The sequence below is a fragment of the Daktulosphaira vitifoliae genome, unplaced genomic scaffold (genome assembly GCF_025091365.1).
Source record: "Daktulosphaira vitifoliae isolate Bord-2020 unplaced genomic scaffold, ASM2509136v1 Scaffold_2, whole genome shotgun sequence".
Taxonomy (NCBI): Eukaryota; Metazoa; Arthropoda; class Insecta; order Hemiptera; family Phylloxeridae; genus Daktulosphaira; species Daktulosphaira vitifoliae.
The window spans coordinates 15553909-15575513 of record NW_026099573.1 but is presented as its reverse complement, the minus strand read 5'-3'; the positions used below and the strand labels follow the sequence as shown (position 1 = coordinate 15575513).

The 21605-nt window shown below is 26.7% G+C and overlaps 1 long non-coding RNA gene across 1 annotated transcript; it reads left to right on the top strand.

The window, feature by feature from the left end:
* Positions 1-12968: 12968 nt before the first annotated feature.
* LOC126899788 (uncharacterized) lies at positions 12969-19990 on the top strand. Its single transcript, XR_007702700.1, has 3 exons — positions 12969-13119; positions 13185-13316; positions 18869-19990. It is a non-coding gene; the product is annotated as an uncharacterized LOC126899788 (long non-coding RNA).
* Positions 19991-21605: the final 1615 nt, after the last annotated feature.

Sequence of the window (21605 nt, the reverse complement as noted above, 5' to 3'; positions counted from 1 at the left end):
TTTTCTAAATCAAATTTTCGCGTTGTTTTCAAATCTGCAATTAGACTTTATCTATCAGTTCTAATTTTTTATATTATTACTTATTACATATAAAAAATAATTAAAAGAAAAAAAAATTGTTTTCAAGTTATTAGTGATTTGATTTTTAATATGTTAAAAATAATCAATCCAAATGTTCATTTTTAACCTATTTTTTTGGTTCTTTAAAGTTGATGAAAAAATGTTGATAAAGATTTATGAAAGTTTATAGTAAATAAAATTGAATATATTACCATAACTTTTAGCTCAATTACAAGTTTAAAATTGACATCTAGGCCAGTCAACAAAGGAAAAATTTCTTAAAAAATTCCCAACCAAATTTTGTTTTATTAATAGTTGAATTAAAATATGTATAATGACATACTAATAGTCCTCATTGATTGAAATTGAGCTTTTTTTTTACAGCCTCGCAAAAGTTCANATAAGATTTTTTTTACAGTCTAGCAAAAGTTCAAAAATATGAGCTTTTTTAATTTTCTCAAAAAATATTTAACTTACAAAAAAAGTTTCGTACAAAAGTTGTTTAAAAGACAATTATAAACAAAAAAATTATCTTATATTTTTTCATTTAAACGAATATTTTTCGAGTTGCATTACATTTAATATGAGTACTAAAATTTATATTCCATTTTTTTCATTTTACAGTTGCTTTTTATTATGTCATATATTAGACACAATGTTATAAATGCATATGTGTGCATGTGTGAGTTTATTTATTTATAGTATCATTTAAGTGTAGTGTATATTAAGACACAACCGATAGAGTAGGTAATTGATTTGACGCTATATTGTTTAAACCCAACTAAACGCTAAATTGTACATTCCGAAACAACAATCATATTATGTCAATTGCCACCGGAATTTCTGGTAATATTTTTCTTTTTCTTTGCCTTAATCCCAACTACTTGGGGTCGGCCACCCTTATCCTAAGCTTCCACTTGAAACGACTTCCCACATCTTTTACGCTCACATCAGCTGTCCTCAAATCACATTCAATAGCATCCCTCCAACTCTTTTTTTGTCTTCCTCTACCTCATCATCCTTCACAATGCATTTCTATAACTGTTCTTACAGCTTCCGATTCTTCTCTCCTCATAGCATGACTAAACAATCTAAGTCTATTTTCTGTCATCTTATCCACGATTGACGCAACACCTATACTTCCTCTTATATGCTCGTTCCTTATCCTATCTTCTCTAGTCACTCCACTCATCCAACTAAGCATTCTCATCTCTGCTACACTTATTCTCTGCTCTACTTTCTTATCATCCGCTCAATACTATGAACCATACGTCATAGCTGGCCTCACAATTTCATACTGAATTTAAAAACTATAATTAGTATTTATTCATATATTATATTTTAAAATCAAAGAACTACTAATCAGGATATAATTAAAGAAATAAGAGTTCATGTTGCTNGCAAGATATAATTAAAGAAATAAGAGTTGATGTTGCTTTTGAGTGTAGGACACTAACATAACTTATTGTGCATAAATCTATAGTAGTGTCGCATCTAACCTTGGTTGTCTTCCAGTTGATTAAAAAGAAGTAGGCCACATATCATAAGGGTCTTTGCATAATGATAAAGACATTATTTGAGATTTCATGTTGGCATAACCAGCTACGAAATACAGATAAATCGGAGTCGAAATATTATACTGATTACCTAAGCAACTGAAAAGTGTCATTCCATTTATCGACTAGCCAGTCTGAACTCAGCCACAGTGCTGGCAATCGGAGTGTATGACACTAGTATAATTTATTATGCAAAGAACCGAAGTTAAGCTCGCATCTACCCTAGATCACTCTGTGGACGACTGAAAAGGCCACTTGGAAATAGTTTATTGCACAGGACAGTTTTGTTGCTTAGAATTTCTTTATTGGTTTTATAGATTATTAATTTATAAATATATTAGTGTAAAACACCACACACACGATTAAAGAATATACCACATAAATATACAAAAGGGTTTTACATAAAATACCAGAGGTATAATAAATTTGAGTTTCACCTCGAGTAGATTTAATATAGAATTGTACTAGAGAAATAATTACATGCTAGTTAATAATAACATAAACCGTATAATTTCAAATGAGGACATCGATGCATATACATACGTATCGACAATAGTGACATCAACTATATGAGTCATTTCAACAGAATATCTGTCTTATCAGAATAACAAGAGGTAAGTGAACACATTTATTTATACAGGGTGTTCAGTAAGTTAGGAAACAGTTAAATTGTTACAAACAATGAGTACAATAGAAATTCGTTTCCTTATTTACTGAACACTCTGTATAACTAATATATAGTAAACCCTTCACCGAAGGATTTTTAGTAATAAAAAATTAAAGTAAGATGGGTCGCCGGAAATAAACTAACTAAAATAACAATGAAAAAGAATACAATACTCACTACTCATATAAATTCGTGTATAAATTTTTGGGCGGGAGCTGAATAGTAACCTTTCGTTGGTATTTCAACTTAATTTAAATATATCAAACGTGCTTATGTAGGCATACATACCCCGAGATCCCTTTTTATTTTATTCTATTATTATCGCTGCCCAATACCTATAGTCACTCTTACTTTCTTTTTATACTATACTAACACCACAGCTACCATATCTGGTGTAATACTTATTATACTATTCTTCTTTTATTTTTGTTTACTACAAGCGTCCTGTCCTGTCTTTCTCTCCTTCCTCTTTCTTTTTTGTTTATACAATTATATATCTAAATTTAAATATGGTTTGCTTTACCTTTTCTTCAATTATTTTTAATGCACCACTTAATGCTTTATATGCTGAGGTTTTTCCACTAAAAGGAAATCCAACAATCATAAAACCATGACGAACAATCATCATTTCATATATTTGCTGGATTTTTTCTAAAAAGAATGGAGTACACTGTAGATTTAACAATTTACATGATTCTTCGACTGCTTCATTAAATATTTTGTAATCTGGAGTTGGTAGTTCTATACCAGGAAACAAATCTGATGTCAACCCCTAATAATATATTATTAATAAATTTTGATAATATGAAATTGAACTATTTTAGTGGTTATTACTTTAAATAATGGAACGTCATGTTTTAAAAATTTCGGTAAGTTAACGTCATTTATGGAACGTAACAATATTATATTTTCGTCTTCTTCGGGATATTTAAGTTTTAAATTCCCGGCAGCTGCCAACACAGTTTTGACTGCTCTCATACCTATGTATTTGATAATCAAGATAAAATTATAATTCCAATTTTTAATGAATGTTAATAATACCTACCATAGTCATAATGATTTTGTGATGAGAGCTGTTCAGAACATAGCTTATACGTTGCAACAATTTTAACTGACAACAAACGGGCTAGACTGAACCCTTGAGAATATAACTCTATTTCAGATATTAATCTATAATCTGGAACCATCATAGCAACGGAACGGAACAATGCCTACAATTATGTATATTTAAAGCCGAATAAAATTTTTTTTAATTACGTATATATGTACTTTTAAATTATCTGGTAACTCTGAACGTCCAGCGTAGCCAGGGTTCATAGTTATAAAAACTGCACACGTTTTATCTAAGCTTAAGTTTGATCCTTCAAATATTATTTTAGAGTTTCCCGATTGAATACCGCGTTGAATAGTTAAAATTTGTTGAGCTACTACAGATAATACTTCTAGATCAATTCGATTAAATTCATCAAAACATGCCCATGCTCCACAAGATAATAGACCCTTTTAAAACATTTTTGTTATGATATATTTAAATAATGTTTTTAAACTAATACTTTGAAAAATTGTCCTAAACCTTCGTAATCCATAGTATCTGAACAATTGAAAACTACACACTGTTTAGCAATTGCTTTTGCTAAATCCTTTGTTGTTTCAGTTTTCCCAGTGCCAGCAGGCCCTTCAGGTGCTCCACCCAAGTTGAGTTGTAAAGCACAAAAAAGTGTTCGATAACAACGATCAGTTAATGGAGTTATAACAAGTCGTTTGGAATTACCAAGATATTCATAACCATAGGGCAAAGTAGCATTAATCATGTATGTACTCAAATCATCTTCCTAAAATTAAAGTCTTTTTTTTTAATATGATTATCTTTAAAATATAAATACAAGCTAATTTACAATCCAATAATAACGCAGTTGACTTATCCAGTTGAAATCATTAATTTTAGAAATATTTTTATTTTTTAATTCTTCCACGACATCTTTTGCGTGTACGTCAATTACCACTAAAGCCTCTGTGTAAGTAATACAATATTAAAATGTGATTTATTTTAATTTTAATTTTCAAAAAATAACTCTACCTAAAGTTTTTCGTGTTTGAACTAGTAGTTTTCCACGAACTAAATTTACAATTTTCTCGATTTGTTCATTACATTTGTTGAAATATTCGGGTAATCCTTCAGGGGAGTGCTGAATGGCATGTATTACTTCTGTGGTCCAATATGTACATGAGACAGCCAAGACTGGCTGTCCTGGCCACTGTAAAACCCATTCGTACCTAGGTATTTTTGCATAAGCTATCATTGCTTTTTCTATTACGTCATGTATAGTTTTTTTCATTGAGTTCTCTAAATTAACCAACCATTTTTCAACTTGACCTCTTACTTTAGCAGTGTCGATAAATATTGACAAATGAACTATTTCACATTCACTAGATATCATATTAATGATTTCTAATTTTTCTGTAAATGTGACTTCATTAATGCCTTCAAAACATTTTTTTAAATAAGGTTGCATTCTTTTCGGATCTTTAGTTTCCGATAGAATTTCAAGCAACTCTTCATTTCCTAAGAAAAACAAGCGTGGGAAGTTTAATCTTTTTTTCTCTAAATAACTAAATAATCCTTTTTGTATTAAGTTTAATTGTTCTTGAGCCTTAATTAATTTTTCAAGTATGTTTTCAATATGAATTGCTTTTATTACTAATTTTATTTTATTTGTTTCTTTAATAAGTTCTCGCCAAATCTAGATTAGATTTGATTAATATTATTTGAAATAAAAGTACAAAAAATATATACTTTATCACATGCATTGAATTTACTAGCTTCTTCAGGAATTTGAGATTGAATGTCCGGTGATGAGAAAATTGGTTCCAAATACATCCACAGTAGCTGGACTTTAACCCAATATTCCAGTATTTTATTCAGAAAATTTAGTTTTATTTCCCAATCTCTGTAATATATTTTTTTAATTTATTATGTACAATACAATATCTAACTTTATTAATCTACATTGTTTCAGCTTCAAAAGGTTTTATGAAAGGTGAATTTTTTATTGTTGAAGTCTTTAAGATATGATCATCTAGCAAAAGCTGTATTTCATCAACTCCTGACAAAATAGATGTTCCAGATTCTCTGTATAAACGGTTATTACTGATTATTTTTAATTTTATTTAAAGAAAGTTACTTGTAAGGTATAATGCTAAAATAAACAAGTTTCCAATCTTCGATCATAAGCTGCAATCTTTTTTCTAAATTTGCTTGTTTTGAAGCTTCATCACTTATAATTTCAAATTGCGAAACAAAATTATTTAATTTATAACTAATTACTTTGGCTAATGTTAATTTTTGATTAGGATTTAATACGAATCCGACAACTTTTGATATTTCAACCCAATGTCGATCTTTTAATCCTAAATTACCAAGTGTTAATATTACAGGCATATGTTCTTTAAATGTTTCTATCAGAACTCTTGTCTATAAATTACAATAATATTATAAGACAAGCTTAATTAAATTTTTATTATAATATTACCTTTAATGCAATGTTTAATGGATTGGGGTAGTTTGCAAATGTCCGTTCAGCTTTTATAACATTTCTATAATTTATACTAACATCTTGATCAATCTTTTCTGGATCAAAAGTTCCAATTTTTGCGTTAATCCATTTACTTTGATTTATAATGAATTCATAACAATTTTCATACAACTTTTTATATGGAGCCAACATTTCAGCTGTCTAAAAAAGATTTTTTTCAGAAAAATTATGGTATACATGTAATAATAAAATCAAAACTACTTTTAATCTTATTGGATATGAACTTTCTCTCATTCGGTAGTGTCTTTCTTCTTCATTAAAATCATCTATAATTTGTATGGCTTCCGTTAAATTTTTATCCAAATAACGAACTTTTTCTACGTATATATTTATTTTTTCAATATCTCCTAAATATTCTAGCTCTTCAACTTGTTTTTGATAATTTTCTAATTGCATTCGAAATTTTTTTGCTCTTTGAATCATGTTTTCTTTTAGTATTTTCAAATTTTCTTCGATAATTTTCATACTTTCTCCTATTATTTTATATATATATTCAACCCATTGGAATATAAGGGTGTTTTGTTTCAACTCTTCTTCAGACATAATAGTATAATTCAATAAAAATATTTCATAAATGAAAATTAAATTTGCTTTATGCTCCATTTGGTAAACAGTATTTTCTTTTAATTCTAGTGTAAAATCTCTAAGTTTCATCAGTTCATTTGTACTTTTAGGTGGGGTTAAGGCAATTTCTTTTATTTCTGAGTAATGAGCCAATAATCTAGTAAAGATTTTTAAATTATTCAGGGTTATATGTAAACATATTATCTTTATTACTCTTTTCCCTCCAAAATAGAAACTAATTTTATTCGGTCAATAAACATAAATTTCAATCTTTCTGCGTATTTACACAGACAGTCAACTACTTTTTCTAAACGTATTTCAAATATTCCAAATATTCCTTCTATATTTAATTTTATTCGTATATTATATTCAATTTCGTGGTACTGTATTATATAATCCTTATAGTCATTGTAATTGTGGTCCTCAGACAAAAATTTATTCATATCATCTTCAGCTTGTCCATTAATGAGGAAAATAAACTCATCAAATACTTTTGTAAATATATTTATTTTATTCCATGATTCATTTAAATACGCTTCCAAGATATTTTTTTGTTTTCTTGTTATTTGTTTATTTAAATTCACCTTAAATAATATTATGAATAATTATTTTATTTTTAATTGAAAATAATAACTGAGTTTTTATTTATTCGCTTATTGTATATTTAACATAAAATTAAAATTTTTATTTGTGTGAGTAATATTGTAATGAACAAAAAATTAAAAACTCACATAAGATGTACTTGAATACTAATATAATATTAAAAACAATAATAATTTTACCTGTAAAAACTTCGAAGTTGGAAAATGTTCATATAAATGGTGTTCAAAACGCTCTAAACCAATTAATGTATTTTCTAACATATCGTAAATTGACGTAATAAAAAAAATAATTCTTGAATAAGAAGGAATATAATGTAATTTTTTATTTCTAAATACCATATTCATCACAAACCCTTCGTTAATCTATTATTATAAAATTTATAATCAACACTAAATATACAAATTCGGTCGAATAAAAAATAATAGAAAAATAATGAGAATCCCATAATCCAATCATCGAAGAATTTTAGCCCATATAGACCTACAAAAAAATGCTTCTTTTTTCATAATTTACATTACATAATAGTCGTATATAAATGTAATCATCATTTATATATGCATCTTTGTGTTCAAAAAAATTGATATTAAAAGTATAAAAAACAATATGAAGATTGGAACTTGTGGAAAATCAAACTTTTTTTTTTTAATAAATAAACTTATTAAAATTATATCTTATCTAATGAGATTCATGAAATTGTGCTATATACAGAGTGATTTTTTTATCATAACCCACTCAATTACTTACAGAATAATAATAATTTAAAAATTTTTTTTTATTACTATCTTTAGTTACACATTATTCTTGAATTTTTAACTATGTAATACTTTTTAAGTTCATCCCTTATGCCTTGGAAGGGGGTCAACTTTGTTTTTTTAAATGGTAACACATATTTTTAATTTAATAAAATGTTTGAGTTTTTAATTTAATAGTAAATGGCATTTGAATTTTTAATATAACTTAATTCGTTTATTAGATATAATCATTTAAAGTTTCAAATTTTTGAGTTAATATACATGTATAATACACTAGGGATTAAAATTACAGGTAGCTAATTGGATTTTTATGACATCGATATTCACAAGTACACAGCATTGTTATTATCAATGGTAATAAGGCACATTGTTGTGAGTTTATAAATACACTAACTGACAATACAGAATGTATATCTATTGATAATCATAATTGATAATAAACAATCCGTGACTGAGACAGCAATGTCATAAAAATCCAATTAGCTACCTGTATTTACAATCCCATGTGTATTATACATGTATATTAACTCAAAATTTTGAAACTTTAAATGTTTATATCTAATAAGCTAATAAAGTTATATTAAAAATTCAAATGCCATTTACTATTAAATTAAAAACTCAAACATTTTATCAAATACAAAATATGTGTTACCATTTAAAAAAACAAAGTTGACACCCTTACCAGGCATAAGGGATGAACTTAAAAAGTATTACATAGTTAAAAATTCAAGAATAATGTGTAACTAAAGATANAATTCAAGAATAATGTGTAACTAACGATAATAATAAAAAATTTTTTTTAAATTATTATTATTCTGTAAGTAATTGAGTGGGTTGTGATAAAAAAATCACCTGTATAAGCATAGATTATTTGTTACAAAATATTATTTGAACTCACCTCTGGATTACACATAATTGTTGTAAATTCCACAATATTATTCTCAATGTATTCTTGAAATTTTTTTTTCATAGTAAACGCAATATAATCAAAAAAAACTATTTGTTTTTGTATAGGTTTTGGAATGTGGATAGTATACTTTGTCTATTTTAATTATTGTTTTTATAAAAGTATAATTTTTACATTAATAACAAGAAACAATTTTTAAGTTTTTAAAAGAAGTTTACATTTTTTAAAAGTTTAACAACTTTTATAATCCATTCTTTCTTTATTTGATAATTAGCCTTTAATAATGAATCTCTTATAAAGTTCATAAACTCTTTAACAGTACATTTTGAGTTATTTTTTCTTAGTTTTTCAAACTTAAAAATTGGTGACGACCTAACGAAATTTAGTATTAATTTTTCTTTAAAATAACATTCATTAAATAATAATAATAAAAAAATTACATCTCTATACTGGGTTGCAGCTATATTTTAGTTTTATGACAACTACATGCTTATGTTTTTGTTGTAATTAACATTGCCCAGGTAGACTAAGCTAAACCTTACAACTTAATTAATGCAAATAATTTAATTGGACTAAGTATGTCACAATTATATACTTATTGGGTTTTATCTATATGTTAATTATAGGCTTATATTATTGTTCTAATGGACATCAAACCACCAAACAAAATTAAAGGTTGCAACTAGATATTACATTAGGTTAGAATATCATTGTAAACCTATGTGTATTAGTTAACTATATCCTTATTTTAATTTAAATGATATTGAATTTAAAATATGAAGAATATCAGTAGACAGTGCAGAGAAACTTAAAATTAAAAAAATTATTTTGATATTTAAAAATTTATTTAATTAAGAACGTAAAAATTATAAGCATTAATTTTTATTAATATCTATCTCCAAATTCGTTTTTAGTTAATTCTATTTCATTTAGCAGCTCTTTTCATACATTTCTCTAAAGTCTTTGGTAGTTTACTCTAAGTTAGTCGAGTGGTTCCAGAGTATTGATTTCTTTTGAACAGTTGATAATTTTTAGTTAATAAATCTACTTATTATGTTTACAATTTTATTTTTTTTTTTTATAGAATTATTATAAACCACAATATTTTTTTTTATTTTATTTTTATTGTTTGAATATTGAAATAAAGTATTTAAACATTCAAGATATTTTTCACAAATGAACTACTTCGTAAATACGCGATAAAATTATCGGAGATACAGAGGCGTTTTTGCTTTGATTGGAACAAAAAACACCGCAAATAACGCAAATAATGGGACGAGGAGAGATATAAGAGTGGTAAAACGACGATTCATTTCTTTCATCCAATATGAATCAATTAATTGCGGATTTCATCAGCAAAAACAAAAATGTATATTTCTTATTAAATAAACTTTTATGCATTCGTATAAGCGTGGACATCCCGGCTGTAATACCGATAGTCAAATTATAATGGGTGATTTAGCGATACCAAGACGAAACACTGGCGTATCATCCAGAGCAATAAGAAAGTTACCGAGTGATCAAACAGCGTTACTATTGGAAGGGATTGACAAGCATAGTACGTGTGTACGAACAATCGTGTTATATTTGATGCATGTATTCCATATTTGGAAAAAGATAAAGAAAATAGAAAATTTTAGAAAAATCAATATTTATTCCATAGAGAAAGAAAGAGGTAAACAAGAAAAATACTTTGTTAAAGCAAGATATATAAGAAAAATTGTACGCAAATTCACTAAAATAAGGAAAAATCATAGAAACTTAATCTTGTTATTTTACCATGTCTTACCCTATTAACAGTAAACAAAAATTACATACACTTATGAAGATGATACATTATAGTAGGAAAATACATACTGCATTAATTTTTTATGGAGTAAATAATTCGTAATATATAAAAATATCTTTATACTAATTATTATACCAGAACTTACTCAAAATCGTTGTACCAAAGATCGATTATCGCTTTTATAGTTGGATTAGATTGTAATAAATTGTCATGAAGGAATAATTTTGCATGTTTTATGGAATTTTTCCATAATGGTACGTTTAATTGCAATTCTTTTTTAATATTCGATTCCAATGATGTTAAATCTTGGTGCAAATGGTATAAATCAAATAAAGCAAATTCAATCACAGCTTTTTTTAATGCATTGGAATAACAACTCTAATATTATATAATTACACAAAAAATGTATTTAAAATAGTTATTATATTGTATATATATATGTATAACTTTTTTTAAATTGATTTTCCAGGCTTATTACGATTTCTCCTCTAAAAGAGAAGTTTTCTTAACGACTGGTACTCCGGTAAAGGAGGATAGTTCGTCGCCGGAGAGAGGAATGGCGACTACATTTACTGATCCCTCGCTCAACAAATAAAGCCACCCATGACTATGAGTTTCGAACCCGATATAGTGCGTGTATACTTAACTGCCGCGTTACCGACTTAACTATACCGTCCTTCGTGATTGGGTGGCTATACTCTTTGAAATAACTGAGTTTTTAAATATTTTTAAATTAAATTTGCATTAATTTAAAAATCATAAAAAGGGTTTAAACTTTTTTAATTACCTTGAATAGATACACCATTTTTAGTATATTAAAATTAAAAAAAATACAATTAGTATGAATTAAAAACGTTAATTCTTAAAAAACTTTCGTGGGTCCCATAGTTAATTAACTTAATTTCCCAATAAAAATTTTGTTATTAAATTTTGTTATTAAATTTTATCGTTATTATAACATTGCATTCCAAGAATATTAATAAGCAATATAAATAAGAGTAATTTAACTTTTATGAAGTAAATTATAAAACCTAGTAATAAATTTAGAATCAACAAACATTTATAACAATGTCCATGTACATCGGAAGATTTTTACTATGCAACTTTTTAGGTATACGTTTTAGTATACCACTTATAACATTTTTTTCAATTTGTGGTAATGATTCATTATCAACATTGGCGCCGAATTTTATAAAATAATAGTATTTAAGCAAAACGTTTTTTGATTTTTCTCTAGAATTTTGCTCTAAATGTTCTGCGTAATACTCAACTAGTTTGAAACGGAATTCTTCATGTTTAATACGTTCTTGTCCAAGACTCTTTTAATATAAGTTTCCAAAAAAAAAAACATCAAATTAATTAATGAATAAATTTAAGAGTATATTTAAAATATACTATAAAATAAACATCTGTTTAAGATTACAAATTCTCAGGAATATTTTTATTTCATTAGTTTTAGTTATTTGTGAGGTTAACATAATGCCCATGCCCTCAAACCTGCCGGTCCATTATGCATCATTATCCATTAATGAATAATAGAAAATTAATTTTTTTCCATAGTTTTATTAACTACAAGTACACCGACTATAAGGCAATTTAAATTATTAACTATAATTAGTTCTAAAAAGAAAGAAAAATAATGCAAACCAAAGTTTGTTACAAATTGTCAAAGGAGTATTAAAATTAAAGGGTTATAAAAAAAAGTTCCTATTAGCTCTGCATTAACTACCAACAGGCGAAATACTATCTTTAATAACAATGATGTAACAATTACATTTTGTTTTATTATAAAAATATCCAAAATACTAATAATCAATTACCAATTCTTTAGATAAATTATTTAAAGTTTCAATTTTTTTCTTTTTTTCAAAGTATTGTATTTGTAAATAGTTTATAACTTTATGTTTCGATTCATTTTTTTCCTCAAACATTGCACTTTCATTAATTTATTTAACAATATATTTAGCTTAAATATAAGAAATTATAAATGAATATAAAATATTACAAAAATATTCCTTTAAAATATAAACATTCAAAATAATAAATAAACATCTCTAATGAAACTTACTTGACATTTTTTTTTCTTATCAATATACCGTGTAGTCAATAATGTTTCAATAAATTTAATAACTTGCAATCTACAAAATATTTTTGTGATACTATTTTCTTTAATTTTTATTATATTTTAAAACTATAAAAATATTATCAAACATCATACTTATAATTTATTGTAAAAAAAATTATATATAATATAAACTCGTATAAATTATTGTTAAATTTAAGAGGTACGCAACGAAATATATTTTATGATATTGCTGTTTATTTCTATCGGATATTATCTATACTGTAACGGTATCTCCTACCGTCTTTTATTTAAAACAATAATAATAAGTCTCGTATAAGTAATACAAATTATTTATTTTGAATTTTTATATAAAAAATATACTATTATATACACGTTAATAAAGAGCCCGGTATTGATATTGGCTGTTACTGGTTTAATATTGTAGCAGGTGGTGGTTTGTTGCAATTGCTGGTTGCTACTATAACTTAGCTGTTACTACTGCTAATAGTCTGCTACTGCTGCTATTGCTGTATCTGCTATTCCAATGTTGTAACTTGGTTGTTGTAAGTGTTCAAGATATGTCATGATTTCATCTTTTTACTAGTCTATCTAAATATCAATATTTAAGTGAATGTGATGAAAAAGAAATTGTTGAACCGTTGAAACTGCCACTCTGTGTTAACCTTAACTCTCAGTGCCGATTGGAGACTATATCCAGATGCATCCAAGTGCAGCTTATGATGTCATACCCTGACCTAAGGTAAATTTAATGGTGGGCTATACGGCGTCATACTTGAACTCTGGTTTACCATAAGTCCTATGACATTAGACATGAATTATAACCTAACGTAAACACTTTAACTTGGAAAATTATATCAGCTGGAGTTCCACAAGGTAGTATTTTTGGCCCTATCTTGTACCTACTCTACACAGCCGATATTCCGACCAACATTAATTCAATAATCGCTATGTTTGTATATAATACTGTAATATTTAATAATTATAAAGATCAACAGATAGCTGATCAAATTTAATTAATAACATTTCTATATGGATAAGACGTTGTAATATACAGGGGGTGTTCAGTAAGTTAGGAAACAGTTAAATTGTTACAAACAATGAGTACAATAGAAATTCGTTTCCTTATTTACTGAACACTCTGTATAATAAAAAAAGGCGAAGGGTGAGGGGATTTGGGAAAGGGTTTAGGTTATATGAATTGAGTTAGATTCATTCAGTCTAGGTTCATTCAGGTAGGGTTAATCTTAACCCTACCTCTTACCCACTCTATCCTATTTCTTAATATTACATAAATATTGTGCATGTCTTACGAATACTCTTACCTTAATATCCAGAACGACTCATAGATAGATGATGAATTGTGATGTTACTTGTCGACGTCAATATTTATGGTTAATTTAAATAAATAAAAATACTGATATGAGAGGTTATATACTGAATTTATATCTATGGTTTGAATTAATTATTTTAACAAATGTGTAAGACTTATAATTAAGGTTGACCAAAGTAACGTGGATTTTACATTATTAACTTTAACATGAAAGAATGAGAGTATGTGTGAATAAAGAATGAGAAAATGAGCGGGTGTGATTATTTTACTAGCCCTTTTATATTAAATTAGCTAGTAAAGCGATGAAGAGATGCTAGTTTTTCTTAAGAATTTAACTCTTTTATCCTGCCGTCTGTTAGGCGTCAAAAGTGCGCTTTGGTAATTAAAAAGATTTACATTAATGTAAACATCGCTCCAAATGAGTGATATATTTGTAAAAAATAATAAAATAATTGTTGGTCAGTAAAGTAATTAAAATTAATAATTATTTATGTAAAAATTAATTTAGAAGTTTCTCGAAACTATGAAAAAAAAGGTAAGCTACACAAAAGTTATTGGTTAATTGGGAAACATTCTGCACTATCACTAAAGAACAAAAGTTTATTGTACGTAGTAATCATAATTAGTAATCATAAAACCTATTTAAACGGAATTTAATTCTGGTTAAGCTAGTAAGTCTATCATAAAAGTTATACAACGCTCTAAAAACATCACCATTTGTACCTTTGTCGCGGCATACTGACTCGATAGAAATGATGTTAATCAACAAGTTATAACACAGAAAGCCGTAGCAGATAATAGTTTTAAATAGTTTTAAAAAATAATATAAACCTCATAATAATGGAGTTAATAAAATTAGTAGTTAATAATAACATACAAATATTAATTATTACTTAATTTTTTTATAATCAAAGTAATCATTTAGTTACTTTAATACTTTAATAATATTAATCATAATTATAAAATAATGTGCTAGGTATATATACATTATTTTATAATGATTTTGGGAACAATTGTAATTTTGTGTGAAAAGCTTAATATTTTCAATCTGTAATTAAATATATCAAGTTACTAGAGCAAAATTGTTTACTGTAGTAAACATATTTTCAAACTTGGTGTCATTTATCAAGCATGGGTTCAAAATAACACCAAGTTTATTATTTAATTATTCTCTAATATACATCATTTTTACCCTTCATTATTTACAAGGCACATGTAAAAATGTTTCTAACGTGAGTGTTTAATTTAATAATTGAATTTGTGATTGATACCATACTAGTGTTATTTTAGCTTCGATGCGAAGCTGAGAAGGTATTAATTTTACCATGATGTGTTTTTTATGTTAATATCTAATATTGAGATTAAACAAATTTTATATTTACATAATAATTATTTATATTAAAATGTAAATAAGAATATTATTATATTATTTTTATACAATGTAAATCATAATGTTCTTTCTTTATTAATTAGTTTTATATCAATAAAAATAGGTTTCCACTTTGATATTCAAACTTAAATATTTTACACATTATTATTATTTAATACAAAAACTTTGAAAACCATTACTGAACTGAAATTACTAATACATATAACTCAATATAATACATAACATGATTAATTGAATTTCACACTAAATATTGTATTACCATTTCTTGAAAAAAAATTACTATAACTTATTAGTATACTACCTCCAATTAATAATATGAATCAAATTGTGAATCATGTGTGCTGAAATTAATATGTTTTTAATTAATTTTGCTAAATAAAGTTAATATATTGGTATAAATTATGCAAAACACCAGTGTATATCACTTCTCTTATAGTTGGCTTACATCCTTCTTTCTTGTAACTGAATAATAATGATATTGTTTCAAAACCCAAACTACTTCCTAAGAATATTTGCCAAGGTTTTGTCAGTTCTGGCATATTCTTTTATACATAGTTAAAAAAAATTGCATAGATTATTTTTTGCGTATAATTTAAATATTTAATAAAATAGATATGAATAAATATAATAACCTAATCTTAAAAATTATGCACTCATGTTAACCTTGTTATTTTAGCTTCGATGTGAAGCTGAGAAGATATTAATTTTACTATGTTATTTTTAGCTTCGATGCGAAGTTGAGAAGGTATTGGTTTTACTATGATGTGTTTTTTTTTTTTTGTGTCTGTTACCACTTTTTCTCAGCTCTCACCGAACCGATTCTGTTCAATGATACGTCAAAAGATCACAAATCGTATGTAGTCGAAGACATTACCCTCAAAAATTAAAAAAATTTCCTTCGTTCTCCGTAAATAGAGGAAACTTCCAAAAAAATTACAAATTTGAAAATCGCTAATTTTCGACATTTTTTCAATTTTTTTTACTAAAAACTGCCATAACTTTTTCAAAAATAAAAATATCAATATAATTTTTTTTTATAGATGCTTGATGTCTTTCCTATCATTTGGTATATTTTTTTTTTATATCTGACCCTTTACCTGCCCACAGGGGGGGTTTAAAATGACAACTTTTTCACAAAAAATTAACTTTTTCAACTTAACTTTTAAAAATGTTCCGGAAGGTCTGACACTTTTATATATATTTAAAATTAAAGTTAATGTAATGTACTTTATTATGGAAAAAAAAAATTGACCTCTGGACTTCTTTTAGGGTGAAAATGGCTACCAAATGCTATTTTCGTGTGAAAATTCTTGATTTTATTTTTTACATTTTTAACTGTATAATGTTATAACTTATTGAAAAGTGTATGGATCAACACAATTTTTTATGAGAAATAATATTTTTTAATAATCCCTTTTTCATTCGACATACTTTATCTTAATCAGGATATTAATAAGGAACTAGCAGATCATGTAGCTTTTGGAATAATATACCATTTTTTTTAAATTAAACACTATCTAAAGATTAACGTCGAAGCATTTTTTTTTGATAGTGATTTTAATTCAACCCAACCCAACCCCCCTGTGTTGGGTTTTTTTTATTGTGTGTGTGTATGTTGCCACTTATTTTCAGCTCTAACTGGACCGATTTATTTCAACAATATGACAAAAGATCACAAATCGTATCTAGTTGAAGACATTACCATTAAAAATTGTAATAATATCCCTTGTTCCCTCTACATGGAGCAAATCTTGAAAAATATTTCAATTTTTAAAATTGGTAAATTTGAAATTTTTTTTTCTAAAAACTGCTATAACATTTTCAAAAATGAATAAATTTATATAACTTTTTTTATATAGAACTTTTAGGTATTTTCTTTCATTTAATACCAATTTTTTTAAAACCTGACTGTTTATCTGCCACTGAAGCGGATTTATAATAGCAACTTTTTCATAAAAGTCAATTTTTTCAACTTAACTTTTCAAAACATTCCGGAAATATTTTGTTCTTTAAACATATGTTAAATTAAAGCTTTTTTACGTACTATAAAATAAAACAAAAAGTTTTTCCTACGATTTATCTTCTTTATGCAAATGAATTCCGTAATTGACACAAAAAATGTAAATTTCGTGTAAAAAATCACCTTCTACTGTTATGTTATTTTTTGTTACTTATAGCAGCCATAACTTTTTGAAAAATGAACGAACCAAAATTATTTTTTTAAATATAAACACCTTACATATTTTTCTTTCATTTTATATAATTTGTTGAGAATCTGACCCTTTACTTGCCCATAAAGAGTATTCAAAACAACAGTGTTAACTTTTGCTTTTGGAATAAACCACTAATTTTTTAAAATTAACATTATATATAGATTCGAATCGAAGCGTTTCTTATGATAGTGATTTTAATCACTGACAAATATCGTCTATACTTGTCCCAACTATGCCAAGTGCACACTGTGCCGCGATCCCACTGTGCTACCGTTTTTCTTTTTAATATTTTTTATTTTGTTTAGTATACTTACATAATATAGAGCAATTAATACTAAAATGTTACAAAAAACAGATGTTATTTGAATTAAGTATGATCGTTCATTTAAGGAAGCACGTCTCACTAAAAAAATAATAAATTCGTCATGGAGGATAAAGATAGAAAAATGATTTTTTTACAAACATAAATAATCAAATCCTTGTTTTGTTCTTGGAAGATAATTAAAAACTATCAGTTGTTTGTTTTTATCACAAATTTTTTGATTATTTATAAAAATTGCCATTTCTTCAAACTAAAAATTATTTTTCCTCATTAATGACTAAATTACTACAACATAAGAATGAAAAAAACATACTATTTGTTAAATTGTACGTGTTTTAAGCAATTATATATATATATATTATTAATATATTTATAATTCAATAAAATCAACCAGAAAAAAATTAGTGCATTCCTGGTATCACAATAGTAAAATTCTTCTTTAGAATATAATGGTTTTTTCTCCCCTAATTAATTAAACTTTTTACATAATTAAAAAATTTAAATAATATGTATTTTTTTGTTACTTATGATACATATTTATCTCAATGGATCAATCATAATGTATATTTTATATTCATCCTTTATACCTTATATGGGTTACAATATTTTTAAATGACAACAGACGTAATTAACTAGCTAATTTAATACAAAATGATCTAATAAAGAAAATTACTGATGAATAACATGTTTTAAACCAGTATTAAAGAAGTTTAAATATAAAGTAAAGACTGGATATGAAGAGTAAGTACTGCTATTTTATCACTAGACATTTCTTGGCCTTATTTCTTTCATCGCCTAGGTACAAAATGTCAAATTTGTTAACAACCAGTTATTTTCTTAGTTAGAACTATTAATATTTATTATTTAGTTAAATATTTATACTATTTTAATAATAATATTTATATCAATTAAGATAATACAATCCCGATAATTTCATTAAATAAAGTAACTTCTAACGAGAATTTGAGCATTTGTTTGAAATCGATAATAATATATATTCATTTTTTTTATGGCATTTTTACGAAACATGTTTCAGTCATGCATCGATTTTCGAAATGGAAACAATAGAAGAACATCGTGTGTGCGTAAAATTTTGTGCTAAATTAGGGAAAAGTTCTGGTGAAACTTTCGAACTTTTGAAGCAGCTTTTGGAGATGATGTTCTGTCTCGGACAACATGTTTTGAGTGGTATAAACGGTTTAAGGAAGGTAGGACATCCATTAAGGATAACGAACGACCTGGTAGACCCTCGATCAATAAAACAAATGAAATTGTTGCTCTTGTTCGTGAAATTTGAAATAATCGTCGATTAACTATCAAAAAAGTTGCAGAAGACGTCGGAATATATTATGGTTCTTGTCAAGAAATATTAACCAAAGAATTGGGCATGAGCCGAATCGCAGCCAAATTTGTTCCTCGTCTCTTAACCGATGAACAAAAACAAAACCGAAAGACCATCTCTCAAGAACTTTTTGAAAGAGCAGAAACTGACCTAGACTTTTTAAATAATATTGTAACTGGTGATGAATTTTAGATTTATGGGTATCATGTTGAAACCAAGCGTCAATCGTTTCAGTGAAAGTCAGCAAATTCTCCTTAACCAAAAAAGTAAAGCAGGTGAGATCAAATGTGAAAGCCATGTTAATCACCTTTTTTTATTTTTGTGGTATAGTTCATCGTGAATGGGTGCCTCAAGGACAAACAGTAAATCAGCATTTTTATTTAGAAGTCATGAAAAGATAACGTGAAAATGTTAGAAAAAAAAGGGCAGAAAATTGTAAAAGTGGTTCTTGGATATTGCATCACGATAACGTCTGGCTCACAGCTCATAGCTCATTCGTCAGTTCTTAGCAAAAAATCAGACTCCAGTAGTTCCACAACTACCATACTCACTCGATCTGGCCCCATGCGACTTTTTTTTGTTTCCGAATTTAAAATCTACGCTCCAAGGACGTAGTTTTCAAACAATTGATGACATAAAACAAAATACGGAAATCGATCTAAAAGACACTCCAATTAGTGCCTACCAGGAATGATTCCAAAAATGGAAAAGAAGATGGGAGCGGTATATTGCTTCCCAGGGAGATTATTTTGAAGGCGATAATGTGTATATAGAATAATATTGAGTTAATAAAGTTTTATTTGAAAAATCCGGGTATTTTTTAATCATACCTCATATAATAGCGAAATTTTAATTTTTTAAATGACAGTACACATAATTAAATAGATTATTTAACAGATAATAATCTAATTCATAACTGCCCATAACAAAGTTTTGACCAGTATTTTTGACTAATTAATACTATTTTTATTTTTTGCATAGGCTTCATAGGCTCCCATTTACAAAAAATTCTTCGTCACACCACTCCTTAAATACGATGTTTATGGTATAATAGCCTATAAATCCTACAATTTAATACATTAATTTGAATGCAATATGTACAAACCTACAAAGAGAGGTCAGTAGAGAAATAGGGACGGTCTCAGGTTACTCTTCCTCTCCCGGAACCTACAACTTGACTGAAAAAATGTACTTATTACCTATCTAGCGCACAATGGACCAACAGGTCTGAGTGAATGGGCATTATGTCCACCTCGATAATAACTATTACTTATCTATGACGCAAATAGAAAGTTGTATACTGGAATATTGTTTGAAATAAATTTAATGACCTATTTTATGTTTAGCTTCGATATAAAGCTGAAAAAGTTTTAATTTAACTATGATGTGGTTTTTTTTGTCTAACGCCACTTTTACACAGCTCTCACTGGATCGATTTCTTTCAACTGTACGTCAAAAGATCACAAATCTATTTAGTTGAAGACATTTCCCTTAAAATTGAAAAAAACCCTTGTTCTCTATAAATGTGGGAAATCAAAACTTTTAAAACGTATAAAAAGTAGAACTTTTTCAACTTAATTTATGAAAATGTTCCGGAAACACTGTGTCTTTTAAATATGTGTTAAATTAAACATTATGTTACGTACTATAAGTTAAAAAAAATTTGTGTCAGCGACCTATATTCTATGTGCAAATGGCCGTAAAAGTTAAACAAAAAAAAAAAAAACCCAGCACAGTGGGGTGGCGGCACAGTGGGGTCGTGGCATAGTTGGGTCCAGTATAGATGATATCTGACAGTGATTAAAATCACTATCATAAAAAACGCTTCGATGCATATCTGTAGATAGTGTTTAATTTAAAAAAAAAAATTTTGTCAAAAAAGTAGGTCAAATGAGAGCTAAGAAAATAAATGATAGCTACAAAAAAAAAAAACCACATAGCAAAATAATATTAATATGAATTTCTTCTCACGAGAGGAGACTACAGTAATGGAATCCATAATATTTATTGAAGTTATTGAATCTAAATGAGATAAAAATCAAATGAGTTAAACATTTTTTTTTAACTCAAAAAGAATTAAAAAAAAATTCAGTGCCACAGTCGTGAAAGACTCAAGTGTTACCGTCTCAAAAACCATACGTCTCATTCGTCACTTAATAAAAATGGAAATTTAGCTAGTTCAAATTTTAAAGTTATTTTTCTCAACTTCAAAGAAACAAAAAAATTTAAATACGATTAATTTTTTATACTATGTCATTTAGATTGATATAATATTTATGAAATACATTATAATCCCCTTATAATAAAATAAAATACAAAACCAAGAATTTTAATAGAAAAATAGCATATTTTTGAATACGGTAGCCATTTACGCATAGAAGTTAGGTCGTAGGGACAAATTTTTTTTTTTCATTTTGTAGTACATAAAATA